Raw genomic sequence first — 23,884 nt, 5'->3', positions numbered from 1 at the left:
GGAGGCTATGGATGCCCCATACAGGGAGGCATTCAAGGCCAGGTTGGACGGGACCCTAATCCACACCTTTTTTCAGATATCATACTAGGTCATCACCATGAAATCATATCACAGAATCATATACTCATATGAGTTGGAAGTGACCTCTGGAGACCAACTCCTTACTAAGTCCAACTCCTTACTAAAGCAGGTTCCCCTACAAAGGCTTGCACAGGAAGGCATCCAGGCATATCTTGAATATCTCCAAAGGAGGAGACACCACACGCTCTCTGGTCAGCCTGTTCCACTGCTCTATCACCATTATACAATGCTCTCCTTCACAACAAAGGTTCCAAATACTGTTTGTACAGTGTGCTTATCCCTTTTTAATCCCACCTATGCCAAGTTGTTCTCAAAAAGTATTTCCTTCTTTTTGTTTACCCCATCTAGAAACATTCTTCATAATCACTCATACAAAAAGAATAAAATATTTCCCCACTTCAGGAGAGAAGCAAAAATTAAAACCAGCTGAAATTTAACTGAACTCAGGATCCACGTTTCAGTGCTTTCTTAATGAACACCATTTTACCAAGTGAATAGATAATGTAAGCTACAAGTTTGCAAAAGAAGTCATTGCAGCAATTTACTACTGATTGGAAAATATTAATAGCCTCAGGCAAATCAATCATTAACTCCTACTGATTTGGAGGGTGATATAACATTAATAATTCAGTAAAAAACACTTTGAGCAATAAAAGCTTAGGGATATTTATTTAGCCAATTAGATTCTTTTTGGCAGCATCCTTGCTTCTGAATAAACCATGTATGTTCTTCAATTAATCATGAGAACTGAAAACTACAAATCTGCAGTCTCTGTTTCCCAGTCAAAGAGATACATAGCACAAGAAGCCCAAAAGACTGAGGGAGAAAACAAGCATAATTTACATTCTCCCTTAGTGGACAAAAGAGAGCTGGCACTTGAAGATGTGCTAATTAGCAAAGCTTGGCTACTGGTGCTTAATGATCTGTTCCTTGTGCACCACTTTCTGAATCCACTGAGAGACAGGTACAAATTGCACCTATAAAAAGTTATAATCCATTAATATGCATATGAGGTGCATCTTGTTATCACTGATGTTTAACAGTCCCCTCTAATATATGGGAGAGGCTGTACAATACAAATGTGTAACCAGATCACTACACTGAACTACCACGCTCAGCATTTAATAACAGCTTTCTTTTATTCAGAAACCTCACCATGACAAGCCATTACTACACCAGCAGCCTGAAGTCCTATTGTTGTTTTTTTCCCTCTTTTGGGAATGCTTCAGCTTTGGTCCTTCCCCTCCAGGGAGCTGATAGGCATCTCACAATGCATATAAAGCAATTAAGTCTCTATGATAAATTCTAAGTACCCGACAATGCATTCCAACTCAAATTCCCCATTTTGGGTCTCTTCATCAGTGAATACTCAACTTTCTCTTACTCATTTCACAAAGCATACTTATTTGGATTTGCTTATTTATTTGGACAAAAGACAAAATTTGGCATTATAAATCAAACGTTGCTTCTATCTGATAACTGAATTGGCCTTAGCAGATGGGTAAAAGGGAAAAACAAAAAAACGAGGGAACCTGGTCCAGTCACAGTCTTTATTTCCAAAGCTAAAAGCAAGGCTGTGTCCTTGAAGTAGGTATTCTGATATTTATACAGAGATTTTACTTAAAGAACTGAAGGTGATTTTTTCCTTACTATTGTTGTTAGTCAATCCAGCATTAATGCTTAGCATTTCGAGGCACAATCTTTGTAATGATCATTTAAAAAAGTGAAGATTGTGCATACATTATACAGACTAGGATCTGTAAAACACATTTCTGAGAGAAATTAATGAATGGAAAAGAAACCTAGACTATATGTGCACCTGAAATTATAGCATTTTACTACCAAAGCAAACACTGCTCCCCCCTAAACCTTCCAGCAGCCTTATTTGGTGGGTGGCAACCCTGCACAGGGCAGTGGGGTTGGAACCATATGGGCTTTAAGGCCTCTTCCAGCCAAAACCATTCAGTGATTCTATGAATGCTTACTGGAGACAAAATATAGTTCATCAAACCTGAAATGTCAAAAGATTGAAAGAAGGATTAAATGAAGCTGATAAATTAAACAACCTTTATTTCCAGTATTTCACAAAATAGGGACTTTTGTATTTTGTTCTCTCTTATCACCTGTCTAAGGTTCAATTCAAACAGTGAATTCATACAATTAGGTGAGGATTTTCCAGTTTACACAAAACATGTATTGACTTGACTAAAGGTTCAACAAAGACAGGTTAAGTAGTTTGAGATGTATGTCAAAAGAACTGCTTTCTCCCAAATGCTTAACCAGTAACATTTTCTTGCAACAAATATCCCATATTAAAGAGTAGAGCAACGACACATGTAAATTTAAAATACTACTTCTGTTTTAAATAATTCAGTCTGGTCTGTTATGCAGGAATAACTGAGAATACAAATGCACACCCTAGGTAACCTAACTGCTGGAAGTAGGCAAAACATAACTCTGCTAAGGAATGGCTCTAGCTTTCTACACCTATTGATAACAGTGGTGCACTGCAGAGATGCTGCTTCTAGAATTGAGCTTCAGCAGCTGTTCTGATAAATGATGACTGTTCTGTCCCACTGTTTCTTAAGAGTACCCAGACTAAGAGTGCATAACTCCTGTGAGCAATAAATGAAACTTTCAAGACACCAATTCCAGATGCCAGCCAGCAATCTTTACAATCTCCTCCTTTACAATTCAGAAGAACTCCCTTCTCACTCTAATTTTTTCCCTCAAACATTCTCTTCTTTCACAGTTGCTCTCATCACCCATTACCTCTAGTTCTGCAGAAATCAGAACACTGTGTTAATAAAAAGGGAGCAGAGAAATAAAAATACAGTATTAATTAATCTCTCCATGACCCTAGATTCTGAGTTATTTCTTTTTACTATTATTACTACACAAAAAGAATTACTTTGAACAAGGGCTTAAACAAACAAAACAAAACTGATGTAACAGTACAGACCTAGAAACACAGCCACCCACAGATGAAGCAGATCGTTAAGAGAGAAATTAGCTTTAACTGAGGAAACGTGATAGTCTTTACCCCAGAATTCTGAAAGATCTGTGGTACAAAACCATTGCTGCAAGAGCAAAATGTTTTAATAATCAATCCATCAATACAAACTACAAATAGTTTTAGTGGAAAACGAAAAAGAAAACAACTAACATCTATTTAAAGTAAAGAGGGTGGGAAGAAAGTGATGCAGACTCAAACATTTAGCGCTAAATACATAAAGGTATAGAACAAATCTGAGGTTAATAAAAATATATGGAAAGACACCACTTGCTGGAAAACAAGCATGGATATGGATCTCTTTAAATATAGCAGGAAATATCAGCCAATTCCCACCACACCACAACACACAGACATATGAATATATTTGTCTCAGTACCCAGACAACGTCTGTCAGAACAACATCAGACCCTAAGCAGTCTGCCTACAGGGCCAGTCAGGCACATGGAGAACTACTTTCTTTCAAGATGCCACTTGGCTAATTAACAAAAACATGTCAAAAACTTAGGAAGGACACCAAGAAAAATAAAATAATCAAGTGTGTGTATGTATGACATTCAAAAGTAAATGCATTTATTTCCTCAAGAGAATGAGACAGAAAAATTTTGAGGACGGAGCGGAATTTGTAGGAAGTTTCTATAACCAGGTAAAACTACTTTGTAGGCTGTATTTCAGAAACAAACTGTCTTGAATATTCAGAGCATTTCCTTCAGATTTCTTCAATCTATATGTATTCTATCAATTAACCTGCTTTAATGACTTGACATAGTTCTTCACCAAAACCTTCTCAGCAGTTCTCAGTCCTTGTACTACAGCTATGTCACATCCTGCACTGCATTCATCATTCATTTCATACTACCACTGTATCCTTCAGGTTGCAAGGGACCTCAGAAGTCCTTCTTCAGTGCTCTGTTGAAAGCAGAGATAAAAGAGAATTCACGCCAGGATATTCAGGCTTCATCCAGCCTGCTCTTGGCAGTTTCCAAGAATGGAGACTTCTCTCTAGACAACCAGATCTAGTGCTGAACTATCTACATAGAGATTTTTATTTATTTTTTTTCCTGTTGGGAATTGGAAACTCATGCTTCTGTTTATGACTGTTCTTCTACCACATAGCTTCAGTGGGACCTAACAGCAGATCTCTCTTCTGCAGGATGAGTGTGTCCAGTAACCTCTTTCTCTTCTTCCTCATGTGCTCCAGTATCCTGACCTTGCTGGCTTTCTACTGGATTCCCTCAGGTTTGCCAACACCATCCTTGTGCTAAGAGTGTCAAAAACAGATACTGTGGTCTAACAAGCACCAAAAAGAAGGGCAAACAATCACTTCCCTCAATCTACTGGCTATATTCCTGAGGACATAACCCAGGATGTTGTTAGATTTCAGCATCATCAGGGCAGACATCTGGCTCATAGGTAGACTACTGGCAACACAACCCCAAATCAATTAACTTCAAATGAAGTCATCTTAGCTGTATTGCAATTTTTTCATCCTAATGATAACTATATATATTTATCTTAATTTTCCGTTTTCCCAGCACACAAATGCAGCTATATGCTACAGTGTAAACTTTCTGATGAAAAGCATTTTATAACAAAAAAAAAAAATAAGACTACTGCTTAGGAAAGCAATGGTAACATTCACATACTGTAACTAGAAAGGAGAAAAAAACACCGCTTTTGAAAAGAGTCATGTCAATACAAAAGCAAAAGAAGCTGTAGTAAAGCAAATAAATCAAAAGATCTGTACAGATCACTAGGCCCTTCAAAACTGATCTTTCCACTTTCAGAAAACAAGGATTTGTTGAACAAGTGAGCTCAGAATTGATGAAACGAAAGCAAGTTATCATATCAGCACATACAGTCACTTCAAATGATTGTTAGCATCTCGAAGTTCCAGTCAGAGGCTAACCTCTACAGCTGCAGAAAGACTTTCAAAACTCATTTTCAGTTTAAATAATCAGCCAGAAATGTCACAGATTTTTTTTTAATGTTTCACAAAACTTTCTGACAAGACTATGTATGCAGAAATCATTAATCAGCTCCATTTTCTAACTTACATTTGACAAGTTTTGGAGGATCTTTGTTTTCCCACTTCAATTTGCAACAATTTCACTATTCCACATCAATGCACATCAGACATCTGAACAAGTCATTAACAATTTAACAAACATACTAACATATTCTCAAGAGTAACAAATCAAAACAGCATGATCAACTAAATTATAATGCTCATAGGATTTCCAAGTAATTTCTTACTTCAATTAATCTGGTGTATTTAAATAATCTACTTTAATTAATAAACAAAATATTTTGGCTGGGTTATAGCATCTTACAGTTCACTGAATCATCACGAGTGCTAATTAATCACATAAATAGAATAAGAATTACCCATATGAATCTAGGAATAATTTAGTGTTTTTATAATTTGGGTTACAATATTTATCATAGAAAGAGCATTAACTTCCATCCTCAATGCTAAATATTTGAACTTACGAAGTTCAAACTTCATACCTCTAAAAAATTAATGGTACAAACACACAGCTTTCAAACTACATTTTCAACAGTGACCAATAAATTTTAAATAAATCAGTTTCAAAAGAGCAAATACTGCTTTTAGCAAAGAAGGAACTGGTTTTCTGGTTTTGTTTTTTTTTCATAAGTAGAATTTAACCACTTAAGCCACTCTTTGGAAACATTAAAAACAAATTATTTTTAGAGGTCTGTATTAACAGAACTGCCCCACAAACTCAATGCAAATGTATTTTATATGAATAAAGAATAATAGCTTTTACTCCAGGTAACCTTTATGACATTGGCACCACAACCCACTGATGAAAGACAAAACCAATCCAGCCAGAGGGCAACGAAAAGTGTCACTGCAGCAGCATTGCTCTTTCCTCCCAAAACCAACACCCCTCCCAAATAATCTCTGTTCATTTGCTGCTCATGCTAATGCCTATCTGGATTAAAAACGATAGAAAGAGAAGTACCTACATGGGTGCCCGTGCCTAAATCACACTGAAACCATAAGGAAATATTTGCATATCATTTATATTAATGCAGCGCACATCTTATATGCAGCTCCAAAATAATTGCACACAAAGTAATACACTGCAGCAGCAACTGGGAAACATTAGCAAAGAAAAGATTATGTTTACAAGCACAGAATATAATTGTGACAAGTGGTGTTTAAAGTCCTAGCACCACACAACCTTTACAAGGGGCAAGACAACCTTGGGACAACTGGGAAGAGTCTTATTTCAGTGCAGGCCACTCCCACACTGCCTTATAGATACAATATCAATATGATATCAATATGATGCATGCAGTATCATAGTTGCTATCAATTTAAAATGAAATAAGTCTTTAATTTCCATAAAAGTATGCCTCTGTTTATGTGCAGGCTCAAGTGCTCTCTGATAAATCAGCTGTCCCAGGCGGATTCCCAACAAATTGGTGAGAAATTCATAAGAAGCTTAGAAGACATCTCCAGTGACCCAATATGAAACGATAGTACTTGGCTGCCCAAAAATTTGGGAATTGTTAACATGCTCTTGAGTCTCTTCAGTGCTGAAACACCTGCTGCTCAGTTCAGAGCTGGAGAGAGGAAACGCTGAGACCCACCAATCATGTCTGGTGCACAAGAGTAAGCAAAAATTGACCCAGCACAAACAGCAGTTGAGTCTAGCCCTATCTGCATCTCAGGCTAAATATTTCAGTAGAGCTATGCTCCTAAGTGAATTGAGTTTACTGTCCTAAATCATCATTTTCTGAGTTAATAATAGAATTCTTCCATTTCCCCATTACTAAGGAAAGTATTTCCAGTAAAGGAGGTTTCATGGAGAAAGGTATTGGATAACTGGCCATGTAGTCTGAAAAATATTAGACTGTCATTTACATGTCCAAACTGGTTAAATTAACTGCTTAAAGAAGCAGTTAATCCACAGTAAGAGAAAAACTGAGCAGTTCAGCTAACTCCTCTTGAATACTACAATATCCCACAGGGATAAAAATACATATAAACAGCTGGAATCATTCACAAAAAAAAAAAAAAAAGCTGATCAGATTTTAAAATATGCGACAGAAGGAATAAAGAAAACAAACACACAAACAAATACCTCCTGTACAGAGCCTACAAACTAGAAAAGGTTGAGCAAGGAATCTCAAGGTTGTCATTAAATTTAAAATTTAAATGTGTAATCTGTATGTTGTTACAGAAACCTATAGTAAAATCACTACCTTAAGTAAGGTAAAAATATAATGGCAGAGGAAAAACAGAAACTGGAACGAACCAAACCACCAACCAACCAAACTAACCACCAAAAAAAAAAAATCAGTTATGTTTCCCTTCCACTAAATGATTCAACAGATGATGCAGATCCGTTCTAGCCCATGGGCTGCTTTAAAATGCACTCTCAGCTGCTGCTAACTGCTACTGCGGGTCATATCAATACACTGGGATTTTCAGAATAAAAATTCCCTCTTGGCTACTCATTCCCAAAGTTGTACACAAGATAAAGAATGCAGTGGACAACTGCACCGATAAACTCCAGTGAGTTATTTTTGGGGTGCACATTGCAGAGCAGCAAGGATAGTGAAGGTAAAGGAGGCCAAGCCTAAGCCATCCAACATGCACAAGGTGACTCCAAAGCAAGAAGGAGCACAGTCAGCAGCAAGAGCACAGCCGATTCAGGGTGAGCTTGGGAAACCATACTCTGACAAATATCTTCTCCTATAACAATGTGCTTACGCTCCCATGCTGAAATGCAGTGATCTAAGGTAAAATTTCATCATTCACACATATTCAGCCGCACATGGAAACTGCCAGAATAATGGCAGAGTTGAAACATCAGCACTCTATAGATATTTTCTAATTTGTACAGTGTATGAAGCAGACAAAACTGATTTCTACTTCCCATCCCTCACTCCACAGAATGAGTCCAAATAAATTTATTAAGATGTTATTTGATTAAAATGTAAGACCTTGCCACAGCCATACAATTATCATATTAGAATAATCACATAAAAACTGAATGTCTAATATTCATTTGTAGGAAAAATTATACGAATTACTTTTGTATCAGTTTCAATATGCTGGAACATTAAAAACCGTTCTAAAACTTGTTCACTACTTCTAAAAAACAATGCAGGAGAGGAATGAGAATGCATGGTTTTGAAACATTTGAAACATTTTCATTTAGGTGATTTGTTCCTGAATGCTTTTTGGGATAGCCATAAATAAAAAAGCAAATAAACAAACAACCTCACCTGTATAAGCATACTGACCTTAAAAAAATACGTTCCCACTGTTTTCTAAATCATAAGCTCTTGGTACGTTATACAAAGTATCATTGGTTATTTTTCCTTCTAAGTACTCAGACAATTCAGGAGCTAGCAAGTCTTTCACCAAGAGCCGTAACTAATTAATCCTATTTGTATTAACAGAGCTTTTACAGAGAAACCAATCAGGACCTCCCATAGAAGAGATTTTAAAATATTTTCCTACTAGCAACTCCTTTTTACAAACAGCAAACATGTTTACTATATGCAAACTAATGAAAGCCTACTAAGTTTCAGGACAGTCTACAAACATCAACATGGTCAACATATAAACCCTTCCAGAACACAATCAAAAGACCTATGGCACAAGAAATTATCTGATTTTTATAAGTGACCCCTTCAGAATTTTGTCCAGTCCTTTGTTCTTAACATCTCAAAAACTTTTACAGAGAAATTCCGAGTTAAGGCTCCACTTTCGTTTGAAACAACATAAGACAACATAACTGAACTTTGTGTATCAAGCAACAAAAACTTTCTTAAGAAGGAGTACACTTGCTTTATCTTCCACTAGAATTGTCCATAGAAAAGATGAATACACAATTCAAGAAGAATTATGAGTTTATCTAACAAGTACACTGAGTTGATCAGATCAAAACCATTAAACCGTAAACACACTTCTAAATGAAGATTACATATTTTCTTCCATTTTAATACATGTTGCAGCAGATATTTCATAATGAAAATTGCAAATTTAAGATTGGTTTGGTCGTTCAAAGTTATGCATTTGTGACAGTCATCTAGTTGGGCTTTCACGTAAACCATCAGTTTAGTATCTTCTCTGAAGGTAAAAAAATACTGTCAGTATATGCCTGTTTTACAGTCCAAAAAGATTTCGGAACCTCTGAAACAATAAATTCAAGCAAACTATCAAAACAACAACAGCTGGGCTGATATTTAAGTGTAACTTTTAAAAAGCGCATTTCTGTTGCTGTCAGCTATATTTAGGATAAATAAATATGTCCCTGCATTTCAGGCTATGAGGTTACAATGCCTGCTGCGCAGCTGTTTTGCACAGGATCGTTCACTGGCTAAGGCCAGGCATTCTGGCACTGAAGTATTAATATTCAGCTTGGCAGATTAGCATAGCCAGAGGCTGTCAGAAAGGATGAGTGGGAGGCTGGGAGTGTAAAGTATATAGAAGACGACATCTATGTTTAGGAGGTGGTTAGTTTAATTATCTATGAAATTATTGATCCGGAGCTAGGAAGCAGCTGAGCAAGTGTTTTTAGGGAATGTCGTGAGCAGCCAGCTCATAATTAAAAGAATGTTCATGCCTTGAAAGGAAACTGGAAAGTCGACAGTTGAAAAATACACACATTAAACAGAATCAAAACAGAAATTTAAACTATTTGTGTCTCTGTGGGCCAGATATATTTCAGATTTTTTTTTTCCATATAGAAAATTTCATGCAACTTCAAATACACATTTTTTTAGAAATAATGTATCACTTTTTCTGTTAAACTTCCTCAAAATGAGTAATGTGGAAAGATGCTCCTATTTCTACAGAAAAGTGCAGAGCACACCACAAGTTTCTCGTAAATATTTCTGAGCCACTGAGTGTACACACAAATATTCTATGCACCAGGAAAAGAACAAATGCCTATGGCCATAGAAACAGAATACCAACCTAAACCTAACACATTACCAGCAGGGAACTAGAAAGTTTAACTCCATTCAATAATCATAAAATCATAGAACGGCTTGGTTTGGAAAGGGCCTCAAGGATCATCTAGTTCCAGCCCCCTATAAAACAAGCTCTTTCAATTTATTAATTTATTTTTAAGATAAAGTCCTGTAATCATTGCCTCAGTTCTAATCTCCTTTGAAGCATCACCACTTCTATCTCTGGGCATAAGTGACACCATCCCAAGCTCCTGTCAACATCACCCTTCTGGTCTCTTTATGTAAATGAGCTCAACCTACAAACAGTAGAGGAAGCACTTCAGTTTGAGTCATAGAACAAATATAGCCATTCTTCATTACATAAATACTCAGAAATTAAGCTGTAAATGACTTAAAATTTACAAGGTAGATGTAAGACGTGATAAACAGTTTCTTATCTATGAAATGCTATGGCCAAAGTCTCAGGAACACAGCACAAAGCTGCACACCTATACTCCACAAACAGAGGGCAAGGCCTGTTTACACAAGAAAATGCTCAGACAACTCTGAGACTGTAGCTATTGTTACACTTACTCAAAAACAGAGCAGCAAAACTGTTCCCTTTCTCCTTCTTTGTTTGTTGTTGCAAACCATTTGCTACTGGAAACCTCCTACACAACATGGTTAAGGCAGCATTTCCCTGAATTTTCTTCTCACAGCTTATCTGTGCTGCACTGATACCAGTATAGCTCTACTTTGGGTAGCACAGGTATCAATAGCAGCACAGGCATGAACCTAATCACGTGCAAATCTGAACTAGGGGTTAAGCTCAAGTTATCAGTTTCCAGCCTACCAGGCCTTGAAATAGATATATAAAAACTAGCCTGGGAATATCTGAGCATGTCAGTCACACTTCAGTGCAGCCCTGCATAAGGACATAGTACCTGCAGAACCAGTATCTGGCACCTCAGCACAACCAGGACTTCAAAATGAAATACAACAAAAACCTGTTACAGTGGACCATCTTTATAGCCATTCTGTGTAGTTGTTTGGTTTTTTTCTTAAAATGTATGCTTTTCTACTGGCACTCAAGTATTATGGTTAGAAAAGACAAAACTAAACAGATTAGATGAAATACATTTTATATAAACAAGCTTTAACATGGATCCTGAGACAGCAGTTATATAACCGAAGCCCAATTTGATTAGTCAGCTCATCTGACATTTCAATCTTTTTTTAAACCATTTTTATCAACGTGCTTAATGACGAACATGAGATCTACCTCTTCTACTTTTTAGCCAAGTCTATTCGGGGTAAATATTTATGTAATACGACAGCATTCTCAGAAGTATTTTGTATATTTGAGCGTTATATTGCCTTCTCTAAGAAGAACATATGGAAAAGAAAGGATTTAAATCTCAAAATCTTCCTTCCAGCATCACAAGCATGCTTCTAGATACACCAGATTTGTTTTGTTCATTAGCCACATTCAATCATTTCTTGATTCATCTCATCACCAACATATTACATGAATAGATTATTATATTTTACATGTATATACACATATATACATACACACATACATATTACATTAGTATGTCACATTCCCAATCCCCATGCTTCTTATTTCTGGGAACATTTTACTACTACAAACTTATCCTCTTAAAGGCTACAGAATGAGAGTAACTTTATGTTAAGGAGTAATTTTTGATATGGATTTATTTAAGTGCCACTAAAAGAGACATGTGTAGGACTGGTGAATATGATCAATTCTTTCATCTCCGTCTCCCCTTAAAAATGGCTTTATTCACCACAGTTTGTTTCTCTATTATCGGAAAAAAAAGAAAAAGGAGAAGATTAGAAAATGCATATTCGTATTAAAAAATGTCTGAAAAAACCTGTTCTGATTACTCAGTTCAACAGTTAAGTCTTAAGAATTTGCTTTTATCTTTACATGATAAGAATAAGTAAATATTAAGTAAGTATGAAGAAAAGCACTCGGATCAGTTGTATTCTGGGAAGAGAAGAATGGTATTGGTTCTTGAATTCTAAAGGGAATGAAATTACTGGGTAGGTAGTATGGCATTCAACAATCAAGACTTCTCTCAGGTTACATTTTAGCAGTTAATTTAGGTGTCGTATTTGGAAATACATGAAAACAATTACTATATGCATTATCACTAAAGTGTATGATGCTGTGGAGAACTCACTTTCAGCCAGCTGCATTGAAAAACAACAAAACTTATCTATGCAACTGAGATTACATACTGCAGATCAGTTCATAAAACAGCAGACAAATGTTTTAATGCAGCACAAAACAGAGACAAATTAAAGAAAGAAAGTGATAAGCATCTCAGTCAAGGAGAAAGCAATTAGGAAGTAACTGCAACCCAGTTCTTTCCTTACACCCCCATCCCCTCTACTCCTAAAGTCATTTACCAGTCTGTGGACATAGGCAGCCCCCACACTGGCAGGCTAAGGGAGAAAGCATTGTGGCACTCCTAGTTACTCTCCCAGCCAGCATCACACTCAGCCAGACAGCAAGGACACAAACATGAAACTTTCACAACTCCCTCATCCCCCACACTCAGAGAGCTCTACAAAAGGTTTTATGAGGAAAGCAGCTGGACTGTCAAGGACAGTTTGCTTCTACCATAAAATCTATTTTCTACCATAAATTCTATTTTAAAACTCAGAATTTCTATTTTAAGATCCTGATTACTACCTGTGCATTTTTATTTTCATTGTTTGTTTTGGGAAGGAAAAAGAAAAGCTGGTAAGTTTAGGACCAGTTTTACTTAGGATCTTAAAGGCACTACAGAAAACAGTTTTGGTAGGGCTAAAATACTGAGGCTTATCCTATGCCTCTGGAAGACGAGGCTGAAAAGCACTTCATTTCAATGAAGTCAAAATTCATTGATTTGGCAAAATAAAAACTACTAAGCACATATTTCTGTTGTGTTTTTTTTATTATTATTGAATTTGAAAAGCTTAATTTTAGAATAGTATTATCAACAATAAACAAAATCTATTGGCTTTCCTCTTAATGGACCACAGTTGTTATACAGCTGCCAATTAAATAAAAAATAACTTTCTGAAAGACTTTTCTCCATCATCACAAGTAAAACAAATTCATATGGAACAAGAATTCCTCAATATTTCTCACCTATATATATTTAGGTTCTCTCAGATCTCAGTGATCACAAAAATTCTAGATGTGTGAAATCTCAGCACAGTGAACATATAGACAACTTCTATATCCTTGCTCTGTACCTAAATTTTTTCTAAGAGAAATCAGCTACTGCAACTGAATAAAGACAGCAAAGCATATATACAGTTACAGTACAGCATACCACAAGCAAAGTTATTACAGGTCACCTCTACATTAACAGTGCCTTACCAGTATAACAACTTCACCCCCTCTACCCAAGAGGCAGCTGCACTATCAAAGTTACAGCACAACAACAGAAGGACTAAGGTTGGTAGAGACCTCTGCTCCAGCAGGGACACCCAAAGTAAGGTACCCAGGATCATGTCCAGTTTCTGAAGATCTCAAAGGAATGAGACTCCACAGCCTCTCTGAGTTTATATTCTGTTATACACTATCAATACTAAAAAATAAGCAGCACCAGGGAAAGACAAACAGGTTAGGTTCCATTTTAATGGTCTAAAGGCTCCTCTTAGAAAAAAACACAACTATTGATAACAGACCACACCTTACCAACACCTTGGGTTGGAAGTAATCTTAGATATCATTTAATTCCAGACTGGAACTAGGGCCTAATGCTTGCAAAGGCCAGGAGTGAAAGCAACTGATATCCTATGCATCTGCTGAAAGTTGGCAGCTATTACGCTAATTTGATCTACAAGTGGGAAGAGTCCTCAATAATTCATCTGTGATTGGAGAACCATAGCATCATTGGACTATCTTGAATTAGCCTATTAGCCTCAGTCCAGTGTGCTTCTCTACTCATTTTGAGTACTGAGATCTGTATTCAGAGGATGATGCAGATAACCTGACAATCCAATCCATTATGTAGGTGCCATCTGACATACCACTGTCCCATCCACCCCGTGTAGGGTGATGCAGGAGTTCACTGCAATGCAAAAGTAACACCTGGCTATTTTTCATTTGCAGAGACAGCAAGTTTCTTTTTAGTGAAAGTTACCCAATAGTAATTGTATAGCACTATTTTAATAGAATCGTAGAATTATTAAAGTTGGAAAAGACCTCTAAGATCATTGAGCCCAACCATCAATCCACCACCACCAATACCATGCCCACTAACCACATCCCTCAGTTCCACATTTACACATTTCTTGAACAGCCCATTCCAACACTTTGCCACTCTTTCTGAGAAGAAATTGTTCCTAATATCCAACCTGAACATCCCCCTGGTGCAACTTGATGCCATTCTGTCTCATCCTATCACTAGTAGCGTGGGAGAAGAGGCTGACGCTCACTTGGCCACAACCTCTTTTTCAAGGACTTGTAGCGAGAGATAAGGTCTCCCTTGAGCCTCCTCTTCTCCAAACTGAACAATCCCAGATTCCTTCACCAGGAGTGCATTGCCCACTCCATCAGCATCAGTTTTCAATCAAAATCAGTATATATTCAGCCCACTCTTATTTCATGCAATATATATTATACTCTGTTGAGTCATAAGATCACATAAGAGTTTGGTTAATAAATTGGTACAATAAATTGAACAGTAAAGGTTGTAAAGAAACAAATCAGAAGACAGAGACCAATAGGAAAATATTCAGAAAGTCAAATTCTATCTTGCTGGAAAAACAGAGGAATGACTAAATCAAGCCAGTAAAAATTTGCTCTTGCTGAAGAGTTGCATGTACTCTTCAGCATGTACTATGAAGTTGTTTCAGACTGAGAATACTTCTGACAGAAGAAGAATACCAACTTCTCAGTGATGGATATATTAGACTGCAGGTGGAACAGGTAAAGAAGGCTGTTATATTAAAATAAGGATTCTAAAGGATATCTAATCACAAGGATTAGATATACGGCTTATTAGATATACGGCTTAGACGATATTTTTATTCTCAGCAGACTTATGGAGAAAACTAAGAGGAAATGGAAAACAAAAGAGCTTAAATTTCCTATGCTTTCTTCAAAACTTTTTCTCATAGCAAAGATCTATTAAAGAAGGTTGGGGTTTTTCTGCTTTGCGAGTTTGTTTTTTTTAAAAACTTTTGGATGGGTAAGCAACAAATTAAATGGATGTGATGGAAACAGATCCTAGTAATATATAAATATTAATATTTTTATTGTTTGGTTGTTGGGTTGTTTTTTTCTTTAAGAGGAAAACACTTTGAGTTTTTCATACCGACTCCTGAATAAAGATACACAGTTTGTCTTAAAGGGAATGTAAATCAAGTTGATTAAGCAATGAGTTAAAGAAAAGGGACTTTTTTTTAAATAGTTTTTAATCAAGACATTTCTCTTCAGGGAGATGGTAAGAGGCTGTAATTGAAGTAGCTGAGAAACATGCTTAGTACATCCCCATTATAACATCTCCAAAATTAGTACCTGCTCTTAGAGAAACCTGAAGAATTCTGTCTTCCTCCAAGTGCCCTGATATCCCATGGAACAGAGATAAAACATCTGAACAGAGTACTTCAGAGGAAGCATGAGCAGTCAAGTTATAGAACATACAGGCGTGCATACACTGTTGGTCTTCGTAGATACAAGGAGAACTGTGCCTGTGGAAATGGGATTTCTCTACAGTAAGTCACAGACAAGAGCAACTTCACCTGGACACACTTGGATTCTCCACAGAGTCCACAGCAAAAGCTGTGTTACCTTCAGCAGTTCTTAGCTCAGCCTGCTGAGCTAGATGGCTCTGCACATCTAAAGTTCTGAAGGCCAAACTGCAATTTAACAACCCTACAGTAACAATAATGCTACGGTACATAAGCATTTTAATGGGATATTCCTCACTTTGATTTATGAGGCAAAAATGACCCGTTCAGCCCCTTGGAAGAAAAAAACAGAAGATTCATAGGAAGAAGTGGGTTTTATCTTTTTAAAAGGCAAAGCTTCCTCTGCAGATAAATAAATAACAGGATGTGGAAAATATATGGGATGTGATGTTCTGTTAGCAGACATCACATCTGTTACTCATATTTTAATATCTCCACTGTCACCCTGAAGCACACCACATGCAATTAAGAGGAAATTGTGATGCTATTTTTTAAGTAACTCATTCTCAACAGTCATACAGCACTAAGCCAAATTCAAATCACTAAATCAGTTCCGCACCAGTTTAAAAAGTTTTGATTAATCCTCAATTCATTGCTTGGCTATTATGATGCGCTATTAAATGCACCCGCCACTTTAAGACTCTCTCATTTCATTTGTAATTATAGTAAATATTAATTTCACAGGAGGCCTGGAAACAGCTCCAAAACGTGAGCATGGTCCCTGGAGATAGAGTTCAGTGACAGAACACTGTTCTAAAGACTGCCCTTCAGACAGACTCGGTAGAGATATAAAACTGTATTCATGTACTGGTCAAAATGCATACTTGCTTGGACTTTGCTCAATTAAGCAAAGCAATTTGTTACAGCACATTTTTCTAAAATCAACTTTATCTTTCAACATTGTTGCAGAAACTTATCTAATTAGTTCTGGAAACAGTTTGAAAAGCAAGGCACAGTACCTCAAAGCGCACCGACAGCATTGGCCTCCATCAACTTTCTTCCTTCCTAGGTGTTGAACAAAGCCAACGCATACAGATAACAGAGGACAGACATGAAAAGCTTAGCACTTCTCAATAGAGTGGCTGGCTGCATCTGTGTTCCAGCACCAGCTTCTGCTGATGCAGGGAGGCACATCCAGCAGCCCCCTTCCTCCCACCCTCCATTTCTGTATCACAGCCCTCCAGAGCAGAAATCATCTCCAGCCTCTCTCTCTACCCTGCACCTTGTTCCTAAAAGGCACGGACAATTTGAAGCTGCCTCAGGCTCTGCTCACTGGATTAAGAAAAGCCCAGCAGAGCCTCCTCATTCATAGGCCTGCATCCCCAGCTCCTGCAGGCACAGCAGCTATAGAAGCATTCTGTCCCACCAGTTCCCATCCTCCATAACCAAACAGATACACCACAGATTCAATCACGGTTTTTCATGTACTTTAATAAGGAATTTAAGAAGTGGAATATTAATTCTCATACAAACAGGCAGCACATTGCTGTGAAGCATAACCAGCTTTGTTCTAAAATTATCTTGTGTAAATACTCTGTGTACACCTCCCAGCCAGCCATTGAGAGAGATTTTGGTGTAACTACGGTATACAGCATGGATTCATTTAAAGTCACAACCAACACTTTTGGTAGAAAATTCAGTCACACCTCAAACCCAGCTCCATGAGAAAATTTCACAGAGCAGAAATTCCACACATGCATATGCCAAACCAGTATATAAAAAATGGACACAAAACCAGACAACAAAAAGATCAGCATGGTGTACAAATGAATTTATCCATAAGTAGTACCTCATCACAAGGGAGTGCCATCAGAACAACTTGCAGTTTTATTGCATCAGAATATAATGATCATTTTCCCCTAACATTTTTACCTAGCTGTATGCGTGCTATTAGAATTCACTACGGCAACATTACAGAAGTTAATTAAATAGTACTGATAAATATGCCCAGGCACTAAAAATTTCATTATACATAATGTTTGTTAGAATGACCCCCAGCACAGCTTTCATCCAAGCTAACTGTCACTCATCCCACTGCCTCCCAAGCATGCGCAATAACTGGTGACTATAGCACACAGGCAGCCCACGTGCTGCCTACCCCTCTCTCTGAAGGTTGGAAATTTTCATGGCATTAATGCAGGATGTGTTGCCCGGCTTCAGTGCCAGGCAATTATCTTGAGCATATTAATTGAAACAAAGACTCAAACTCAAAAGATTGATATTTTGTACAAATCTCCATTAAAAAAAGTAAGTAGATGCCTACACTTCCCTTAAAGATAAAGAAGAAAACCCCAACAGAATCTTACACTGCCCAGCTTGTTTCAAGATTATGACACGATGTACCGAAGCTCTGTTTGCAGCACTGTGACTTGTCCTCCCGCTGGCAATCAGCCATGATATAATGAAGTGACTAGAATCTTTCCGACTATTACTTCAACAAGGGGGTTGGACAATAATCTAATTAAATGTTTGCTGCCCATCTATCTTCACACTCCAAAGACTGAACACATTTCACGTATGAAAAAAATGTATTTTGTTCTTCCTCCCTATGTGGTAGATTCAGAATGTACAAATATATGTGCATGCCTATATTCTATGTGAATGAAACTATAGCCAGTTGGTGTGTGTACGTGTGCACACAGAGCAGCTGACATGAGTTCCCAAACTACAGATCAGACTTGGCTGCATTGCAAGATCATATGATACAGCACATGCAGATAAAAAAGTCTAATTAGATTTTTTTGGAACTTTGTTCTCCTTTAAGTACCCAAACAAAGGAGTCAAAGCTCCAAAATGCTCAGTAATAAGTAGATTACATTTTTTGTAGGCACTGCTGGATGCTGAGAACTTTCAGGCAAGGCAAAGCAGAGCCAATATGTGATCACTTTCGCCATCTGGTGCAACAGCAATTGGCTCAACAGTGAATAATAATTATTACAACAAAATTCAAAACTACTATGCATATACAAACACTGGCTAACATGGCTTCCTCTGAGGACACTGCCAATACCTAGCACAGGTTCCAACCGCCTAACCATGCAGTTCAGGTTGCAGAAAGCTGCCTATTTCCATAGATCCTCTCAGAATCAGTATTTTACACAAAAATGGACTCCCTCCACCATTAGCCCTTCCACAGCCTAAGGCTGACCTCTGCCTATTTAAGTATAATCATATACCCTTGGAAATAAGAAGGGCACTGAGTCAGTGAAAAAAAAAAAAGTTCCAACCAAAAATATCTAAAGGTTATCTTTTCTGGATAAAACTTTTCTTCAACTGTCGTAGGCAGAGAAAGAGAGGAAGGGAAATCAGGTGTTTCTTTCAACAGCCCCACCAAAGAGAAGAAGCAAAAAGATTTGCACAGGTACAAACACCAGCCCTTCACATTTCTCTTATGCCTTGAGAACCACAACTCCACATGAATATAGTAAATAACCTCCCTGTGTTCAGATTACTCCCAGCAAAACTGAAAAACAGCATCTCCTTACGTAAAAAAGACTAGGCAGCTCAGATGCCTATAGCCAAGAAGGTCAACAAAAGCACACAGGGAGATTTGATTGTGCTCTCTTAAATTTACCATTTCAAAAATAAATAAATAAATCACTTTATTCACTTTGAGCTCACCTTTGGACCAAAACACTATGCCTAAACAGACCTGTAAAAGAAATCAGCTGGATTAGTTAAGAACTTAATGTTCATACTATACATATTGTACGTTAAGTGTTTCACTAAGCCCTTTTTCTGATCTAGTCGCTTGGTCTGAAAAGCTCTTAATAGATAAGATCTTTCTTTTTTTTTTTTTCTTCTTTGTTTTAGTTTTATAAGAAAGAAATCCAGTTTCTGCAATTCAAAGCTTCTTCAAATTGCAAGGTGAAATGTTAATAATCACAAGACTTGCTTCAGCTAAGAAGCCCTGGTCTATAACAAGATGCAACCAGCGATGCTGCTTTTCGTGGAACAGATTCAAAGATTTGAGCTACTGCTACTGTTCAGATCAGAACAATAAGTTGCAAATCCCTTCACCTCACACCCTCTTTTTTACTGTGTTTAAAAATACACATCCTTCCCCTCAGCTCCATGACCTTCACAACCTGTATGTTCCTATGCCCCCCAGAAGAGCCAGTAGAAAGCCCATCAGGATTACAAACATTACAATTTTACATTTATTTCACAGTCAAAACTAGCAACATCGCAATAACAGGAAGGCACAATGTGGTCCTACAACATTTGCAACTGAGGTCACATTTCAGCCTCAAAATTCATTTGCTGCATGAATACTGGCAAAACTGACTGAGTTTAACACATTTGTTTGGGCCAAGAGTACTTGGAAATCTCTTTTCCATTCCTCCCAGCATCTTCAGGGGCCTCCCAAACCCCTGCAGAAAACACTACCAGGGATAGAAAGACTGTAGATACGTAGGGAACCAATATTTCCTTTTTAATTTCTTAAAGAAGAGCTTATTTTCACCTATTTAGCACTGCAGTCCTTCAACTTTCAAAGCTCTTTTTATTTCAAACTCTAAAATTAGTCATGGGAGACGGAGGTCATAAACTGAAGGGATACCCTTTCTTCAGTATAACTACAAGTATACAGGTTGCTCCCTATCAGGGCCAGCAGATATGCAAACAACCCAAAGAAGAATAGAAAGTGACCCAAACTGCCAAGCTCCCACCCTGGCCCACAAAAGCAGAAAGCAGTGATGCCAGATGGGCTGGTGCCACCCACGTTCCCTTGTACCCAGGGCAGAGGGCTCCTGTTGACTACATCATGGCCAGTGAAGCTCCCACTGATGCCTCACACCAAGGCATCACCACAGCTGAATCAAATAAATGATTCTGGCCAAATAAGGAAAATCTTTCAGGCAGACAAAAGATTTTTTGGGAGTCTGAATAATTTTATTTCCTTATTATTTGTTTCTTACCATATCATAAAATATTAGAAGTAATATCAAAAGTATGCTAGTTTTTTATTTCTACTCCAATTCTATCCTGTTGCACCATTTTATCCCCCTCACTAGTCCGCAAACACACATCACCCTCCATACCCCTCCCTCCTTGCCTCCCCAACTCCCTCTCCCCGTGCCCACCTCTCAGTGCTTATATGAGCAGTGCTGCTGGAGCCAGCAGGATGACAATGTCTGCTGCCAAGGCCGCCTGACACTTCACATGATAAGATCCTGTTTTCACCCATTTGGACTGAAGACTTCCATGGCAACTGCTACTGAACAGCTTGGGAAAGTTTCAGCTGAAGAGGTCAGTTGCTGCATGGACCAAGGCTAGGGAAAATACAAGGTCTTTCTCACACTAAATTATTCTGAGGACTACTGTCTGAAATACTGTAGCCTTTGGTGACAGCGCAAGGAGGGGCTACCTTTTCCTGAATTCCACTTAAGTTTGCTGTATGGTCAACCAGCGTGGCTGAGCTAAACAAAGAGCCTCCTGTTGCTGAAACTGATGGACCCACTCCCCCTTCACTCAAACTTTGTCCACCCTTCAGGGTCAACTCTGATGCTTCACAAGCCAGATATGAGCAACAGATGAATGGTCTCTCATGTGTGCAAGTCAACTCACCAGCCAGGCTATACCATACCTAAACCAATGACTGCCCTTCCAATGGCAGGAAGCACGCAGCTAATTCTGGGGCATCTTGACTGCATCTTGAGCCAGGCTGGAGAAGGGAAAGTAATATTCATTTCCACACAACTACAGGAGACCACCTAGAGCCTAACATCTACAATGCTGTCTGACTTCAGAATGTTTTGTGCTGACAAAATAATTACAGTTCTGCCATTTTGGATTCCTTCAATTCTGAGGCACAGGCCTGAGATCTTTTTCTTCCATGTTGAAGTGTTGAAAGGTTAAACCTTGGCACCTGAGATTGAATGTTGACTGAGACTTATTAAACTATGTTGCATTGTTCTTTAGTAAACACACAAAAAATGCTGCCACTTAAAGTGCTTGCTGTTTGGAGTATTATGAATAAACTAAATGGAAATGAGAAAACAGAAAATACATTGACATTCTTCACAGAGACTTTCCATTATTCGCTAGTCACATATTTTGACACCTTGCATTGAACAAGTAACAATTTCTCTGCCATCCTTTAAGATGCTTATCTTCTTTATGTACCACTGTTACAATATTAATAGGAAGTATATCATCTCAACTCTTTATTACTTAAGGGGGGAGAAAAAATGACAGACTCAGGCCAAGCATTCAGTCACACAAGTAACTCATGTAGGAATCTCTACCGTCCTGGCCACCTCCCAGCTCTTGGGCTGATCCTTCATCATCTGCTTGTGAAGACAAAAACGTCCAGAATGATCTTGAGCGACATCTATTATGTTGGTACTTTTCCCCCATGTCAGCACAACATTTTCACTCCACAGGGTGCAGTGAAATCTTCCCCACGCCACAAAATTCCACACTTCAGAAGAACTGTCATTTGCCAGGCACAGGGCTCAGCCCTTGGAACAAATGAGCCTTGTCCAAACTTAGTGATATATTCTGTCTTCCCAACTCCCTGAACCCCAGCTGTTCCATCTATCAAAAGATGAAAGGGTGTGAGCTTACTGCTGCTACAGGAAATAAGTAGTATAACCATTAAATGCCACATTTTATCTCAGAAAGTTTCCAGATTTCTATTTATTCAAAACCATAAACACAGTATATCTGAAAAGAACAGCGTAGTCAATTTCAGCTAAGATCTACACTTTCTCCACTTACGTCTCCTCTTCAGGCTTAAGTCAAATACTGTTAGAAAAACGGACATATGATAAGCCACACCCTTCAAAAACAAGAATTAGCCAGACTGGTTATATACACATTGCAGATAAGTAACTGAAGGAAGTGAGTTTCTAGACCCAACTGTGCTGGGGAGGACACAAAGAGAGGTCAACAAAGGGACTCAGATATTGAGTCACTGAAGGAAAAAAAAGAATAAAAATCAGATGATCTGGATCAATAAATCCGAGATTAGCAAGGGAAGAGAGAGAGAAGGACCATGAAGAGACAAGAGGTCAGGAACAAACAGTGGACGGAATAGACTTAGCACAGAAAGGCTACAAAAGTAGAGTGATCTGGATCAAGGACCTAGATGGGGATAAACAAGACTGGGAGATGTTAAAGTATTAAACATGCTTCCTGGTATTTATTGGTATCAAAAAAAAAAAACAGCCTGTGATCACAGAATCACAGAATGGCCTGGGTTGGAAGAGACCTCAAGGATCATCAAGCTCCAACCCCCCTGCCACAGGCAGGGCCACCAACCTCCCCACTTAATACTAGACCAGGCTGCCCAGGGCCACATCCAACCCGGTCTTGAACACCTCCAGGGACGGGGCATCCACAACCTCTCTGGGCAGCCTGTTCCAGCACCTCACCACTCTCTTGGTAAAGAACTTCCCTCTGATATCCAGCCTAAGTCTTCCCTCCTTCAACTTACAACCATTTCCCTTTGTACTGCCATTATTTGTCATTGTAAAGAGTTGGTTCACCTCCTGTTTATAGGCTCCCTTTAGGTACTGGAAGGCTGCAATGAGGTCACCCCGCAGCCTTTTCTCCTCCAGGCTGAACAAGCCTGCTCCCTCAGCCTGTCTTCGCAGGAGAGGTGCTCCCGCCCTTTGACCATCTTTGTGGCCCTCCTCTGGACCCTCTCCAACAGCTCCCTGTCTTTCTTGTATTGGAATTGTATTGAGGATTCTTCCAGCCCACATGCAAAAATTTGCACTTTGCTGTGTTGAGCCTCATTAGATTCACCTGGGCCCTCCTTTCAAGTCTGTTGAGGTCACTCTGAATGGCATCCCTTCATTCCACTGTGTCAACCGCACCACTCAGCTTGGTGTCAGTATAGCAAAGCCCATATAAATGCTTTATCAGAAACAATTTCCAGCCTTCACCCTTCCTCTCCTTAACCCCTGAAATTCACTGTCATGTTCTAATCCATCTCAAAGCTGGCTCACACAGCAACAAAAAACTCCCTAGCATACAAGTCTGCTTTATGTGTCACCTTTCAGACAAAGATATGATCCCATTATTTTAGTGGCTATTGGAAGGTTGATATGTTAAAAAAAATATTTAATTCTGTGATAAAAGAGGCAGAGAACTAAGGAAATAGAACAGAGTTTAGTG

General features: G+C 38.3%; 1 protein-coding gene across 5 annotated transcripts in view; it reads right to left on the bottom strand.

Annotated features, from left to right (window-relative positions):
• Window positions 1-23,884, bottom strand: part of SEMA5A (semaphorin 5A) — a 323,479-nt gene that overhangs the window by 269,978 nt on the left and 29,617 nt on the right. Inside the window, exon 1 of one of the 5 annotated variants that reach the window (XM_090137118.1) lies at window positions 21,345-21,499. The exons of the other annotated variants lie outside the window; for them this stretch is intronic. The gene's annotated coding sequence lies outside the window, so the exon portion shown is untranslated. Of the gene's footprint in view, window positions 1-21,344; window positions 21,500-23,884 lie in introns of those variants that run through there. 5 annotated transcript variants of the gene reach the window in all.

This window comes from Phasianus colchicus, chromosome 3 (genome assembly GCF_987193195.1).
Source record: "Phasianus colchicus chromosome 3, bPhaCol1.hap1.1, whole genome shotgun sequence".
In the NCBI taxonomy this organism is placed as follows: Eukaryota; Metazoa; Chordata; class Aves; order Galliformes; family Phasianidae; genus Phasianus; species Phasianus colchicus.
The sequence above is the reverse complement of the archived record's forward strand: the minus strand, read 5'-3'. Positions and strand labels throughout refer to the sequence as shown.